At 47.5% G+C, this 4896-nt stretch overlaps 1 long non-coding RNA gene across 2 annotated transcripts; it reads right to left on the bottom strand.

The window, feature by feature from the left end:
- Positions 1 to 1014: 1014 nt before the first annotated feature.
- LOC126509589 (uncharacterized) lies at positions 1015 to 4469 on the bottom strand. 2 transcript variants are annotated; one of them, XR_007594205.1, is made up of 4 exons: positions 4390 to 4469; positions 1993 to 2056; positions 1547 to 1650; positions 1015 to 1174 (listed from the first exon to the last, which is right to left on the bottom strand). It is a non-coding gene; the product is annotated as an uncharacterized lncRNA (long non-coding RNA). The 2 variants fall into 2 exon arrangements; XR_007594204.1 differs by having other exon boundaries at positions 1015 to 1650.
- Between the last annotated feature and the right edge of the window lie 427 nt (positions 4470 to 4896).

The following is a 4896-nucleotide window of genomic DNA, read 5'->3' as shown; positions in this document are numbered from 1 at the left end:
CCGTGTTTCAAAAGGTAGAGCTGGTCACTGGGCCCAAGCATGCCCTAATCCTCATCTTGGTCCCATGGGACCTTGTCCGAGATGCCATAGGGAAGGTCATTGGGCAGATTGTCCTTGTGCACATAGTGGCATAGAGACATCAAACCCAGAAAATTCCCAGGTTGATCTTCTAGGTCTGGCCATGGAGGAGTAAGGCTGCCCAGGCTCCTTTGACCCAACCACAACCGTTATCTGTAACAGGGAGTCATGGGTAAACATCACAGCATCAGGACGGCCCATCTCCTTTCTCTTGGACACTGGAGCCACATACTCGGTACTGTGGGAATTCTGAGTGCCTACCTCTCCTTCTAGTTTCCCTGTTGTTGGGGTATGGGGACAGCCTTATCTACCTTAACTGACCCCACCACTTAACTGTGTTTTTAGGGGTATTTATCTCACTCATTCATTTTTAGTCATGCCGACCTGCCGGTACCTCTTACGGGAAGAGATTTTTTTTTTTCAGCAAAAGTAGGAGCTTCCATTTGCTCCTTCCATTCACCTTACCCCAGACTCTCCAACAGCTCCCCTCCTCCTCCTTCTAAACCCCCAACCTCCCAGCTCCAATGTGTCTTTTCCTCTACCAGCCTCTCAAGTGGACCCCCAAACTGGAACACCCAAAACCACTCTGTTGCTAAACAACATTCCCCCATTGTTATCGAATTACAAGATTGTACTAAGTACATTACCCATGCTCAGTACCCCCTCTCTCTCCAGAGCCTTAGGGGACTTAAGCCTATTATCTATGACCTTTGAAGAAAAAAGCTATTTCACCCCACCTCTTCTCCCTTTAACACCCCTGTTAAAAAACCTAATGTGTAGACTGCCTTGGCGGATTGGTTAGTCTAGGGGTTGTAACCCGCCTGGCTGGTCAGTAATTCCAGGGTCCCGGAGAGGCACTATCTGAAAGACATGGGCGGGAGAGAGGAAGGAGGCCATGCTAGGTTTGTCAGAGCCTCTGTTTATTAGAGTCATGGTTACAGCTTATATAGCCCCTGGATGAGGAATTTGGGGGGCAAGGGCATGGGCAGGAAGGAATCTTGCAGTGGTGGTTCCAGCCGGTCCCGAGGTCGTTGGCTAGGAGGTTACGATCAGTCAGGTCATGATTCCTCGGTCAGGAAGTCGCAAGTTGACACACCTAGTTCTCTAGATAGTTAGAATGTGGGGCAGGTTCCGCTAACAGATATCTCTCTATTAACAGATAATTGGGTGTGGGATAGGCTCTGTCAATTTGGGGGGGGGGGGAATGGCTCCTGACACTAATGGAACCTATCGTCTGGTTCAAGACCTCCAGCTCATTAACTCTGCAGTGGTTCCTCTTCAGCCTGTAGTGCCTAACCCTTACACACTTCTTTCCACTACCCCTCCCAGGAACCTCCCACTTCTTAGTTCTAGATCTTAAGGATGCTTTTTTTCCTCTATTCTACTCAGCTCTCAATCTCAAAATATCTTTGCCTTCACCGAGCTGACCAAGCAGCTAGAACAGCAACATTCCAAAGCCTAAACCTACCTCAATCACTTCAGGGGGTTCATACAGCACAGCCCACTTTCTCACAGACACCCCCTGACATCCGGCAAGTTCTGTCTCCTGGATATTAAGGTAATACCATGATGCTAAAGAGAACAAATGCCTCAATTTACTTCAGGTAAAACATGAAGGGGTCTAATAATTCCCTTTTCTCCAACACTATATCATCATAATCATAAGCTTTTAATATGTCTAATTTATTTCTTTTCAAACATGTTTCTATAAGCTCCAGGGAGCCAATTGTATCTATTGAAATGGACCAGACTTGCCTAGAATAAGTATCATTTAATTCTTCCCTTATCATTCCTGGTCTCAGGAACCCCTGGGAAATTCCCTCCTCCAACACCCCCCCAATAAAAAAAATCCCTCTATCTTCCAGCTTCGGACACTTCTCCCTTAATCACTGGTATCTAAAATTCTTTCCAGACCTAATTTTCTGCCTTTCCAGCATCTTGCTAGGTCCAAGCTGCCAGCCAGCCAGTTCCACAGAGCCTGGAAAAAAAAACAAAAAAGTAATCAGCCACCCCAGGACATGGTCAGGCATCTCAATTCTCCGAAGCCCACAGAATCAGCAGGAAGCAGTCATGAGAGACCTTACGACGCCCCATTCCTACCATTAAAGACCCCAAACTCCCCAAATTTTTATAACAAGCAAGACGGTGGAATGTAAGGATTTCAGCCACAATAAGGCTGACACTTCCATGTTCTAGGGCCATGCATGTGTGGACAAGCCCTCAGGCAGAAGTAACTAATGGCCCCGGGGCCCTGCCTGACCCACATGCATACATGGTTGCACCATCCACGTATGACTCAGCTAAGCCTTGGCGTGCATGCATAGTTGCATCATTCACATATGACTCAGTTAAACCCTTGCGTGCATGTGTGAGCCCCATCATCTGTGTATGACATAGTCATGTCAATCCCCTGTGCACATGTGCTATGCAGCTTTTAAAAGCTAGAAGCGCCATCTCTTTTTCTTTCTGCACACTGACTTCCCCAGATCTGTACATGCCCCCTCTAATAAACTCCTAAGCGGGTTTGTTGCGTGTACCGTGTTTCTTTCTCAGTCGCACCAGGTAATTTCACCCTCCCCACTCTCATTTGTCCCAGCTCAGGGTCAGGTTCACTCTGAACTCTCTCAGAAGTCCCTACCTCTGGCTATGCTCTCCCTTTTATCTACATCTTCTCTAACTTACTTAGGCCAGTGCCCTTCCTTTTCATTTCTTCTCTTCCCCCATTCATCAGGCATCTTATAACTTATCGGGAGATGAATTTTGGCTGCCCAATTCCAAGTTCTATCTACATCCTAACATCTTCCTGGCCCTCTGCATGCAGAGACTTGGCTCTCCCATCCTCTGATGGACATCCATAGGCCAGACATAAAGCAGCTGCATTGCTTTCTAGTGTCACTCGACATTTCCTGAGGAGAGGAGCCAAGCAGGGTTTGGGATGATGAAGCTGCGTCATCTGGCCTATTTGCCTCCAGCAAGGCTGAGGCTGAGTCCTTCCCAAAAATAAGTCCCTGCATTTTCTGACTTGGAGTCCAGCATCTGGGACACGGAATCATAGAGCGCGCAGTTAGATGAAAGAGAGTCCCCATCCTCCATCAGTTGCTGCTGCCATAAATAACAACTCTAACAAGGCCAGTTGGAAGTCAAGTTCCTCTGCCTCCTGTTGAGAGTTCTCAAGGAGGTGCGTAGGCGGGCTCTTATTTTAAACAGATAGAAACCCACAGAAATGCAATTCAGCTGCAGCGGAGTCCCTTCCAGCCCTTGAGATTTCACCAGGCTTGGAACCTTGCGCATCAGTTGGTTAGGAAACCTGTGGAATCCCAACTCCAGCGTGTGAGGTTTGTCTCCTAGTGGCCGGGGATGACAGCATCACCTGGTCCAGTGACTGTCACAATCAATGATAGTAACATGTAAGAATTTTGCAAACTCATAGTGCTAGGTCGTCATTACTGCTGCTGTGGCTACCGTGGCTTTACTGGGCTGTTGGAGGAATGAAGGAGAAGAGGAAAGGACTCATTCTGTTCTGCTAGCGGCTCTTCCGTGTTCTGCAAAGCACAACAGTACCTGTCTCTCTGAGCAACTCACCTGCACTTTAACCCCAGAGGATCTGGCTCTGGTCTCTGAAGACGTGAAGACAAGATTGGACCTACCCAAGTAATCACGGCAGAGTTTAAGTGAACCAAATGCCTCAGGTTGAGATCTCCTTGGAGATGTGAATTATCTGGGCCCTGCCCTGCTCTGCCCAACCCTCTCTTGCCCTCCCCTGCCCTGCCCTGCCCTTCAGGCTCTTTAGGCTTTCTCTACTAGCTTGTTTTCTTCTTTCCTTCCTCAGAGAAGGAGAGAGAAAAGAGAGAGTTTATTTCATGTTTAGTTGAAAAGAATGTCAAAAATTTATTTTGCAAGCAATTCTAAAGATAATGAGGCAAAAACCTAAGACTCAGGATGAGGTGAAGGAGACGTCTAGGAAAGAAATATTTACATGCTGCTGGCAACACTGGTGCCTCCAACAGCTGGCTAAGCTCTTCCACCTACTGCTGCAGACAGAGAACCGTGAATTCAAGTCAGTTACAGACATAGGATTCCAGTTCTTGGCCCAGCAAGGCGAGAGGGTCCAGCAATGTTCTGTTTTCTCGTAAAACTTCAAGTACTCTGACGGCCGAAGCATAGGGGTCAGGGGAATCTGCTACCACCTTCCAAATCTTACACAGAGAGGAATAAAATTAGTTTGTTCTTTCTTTCTGCAGCTTCCTGCCCACATATGAGGGACTATATTAAACCCAGGAGGCCCCCCTTTGCAGCTTTCTGCCCTCTTACTGTCTTCAGCAATGTGGGAAGCTGTTGATCTGGACTAAGCTTCCACATTCAGTCCCAACGAACCAGGCGAAGTGTCAAAATGGAGTGCCTCCTGCTGAAGTTTCCCTAGTGAAACTCAACTGTTTATCTGACCTTGAGACAGATGAAGATTAGCAAGAGAACAACCAGTTTCAACTGGCTTGATATGGAAACTCAGTCTCTTTTTTTGTCACCTTTTTTTTGTTTGTTTATTTATTTATTTATTAAAGATTTCTGTCTCTTCCCCCACCGCCGCCTCCCCTTTCCCTCCCCCTGCCCCAACCAAGTCCCCCTCCCTCATCAGCCCAAAGAGCAATCAGGGTTCCCTGCCCTGTGGGAAGTCCAAGGACCATCCACCTCCATCCAGGTCTAGTAAGGTGAGCATCCAAACTGCCTAGGCTCCCACAAAGCCAATACGTGCAGTAGGATCAAAAACCCATTGCCATTGTTCTTGAGGTCTCAGTAGTCCTCATTGTCCGCTATGTTCAG

This window comes from Alexandromys fortis, unplaced genomic scaffold (genome assembly GCF_014885135.2).
Source record: "Alexandromys fortis isolate MF-2015 unplaced genomic scaffold, M_Fortis_MF-2015_v1.1 scaffold_93, whole genome shotgun sequence".
Taxonomy (NCBI): domain Eukaryota; kingdom Metazoa; phylum Chordata; class Mammalia; order Rodentia; family Cricetidae; genus Alexandromys; species Alexandromys fortis.
This window is presented reverse-complemented; position numbering and strand designations above follow the sequence as displayed.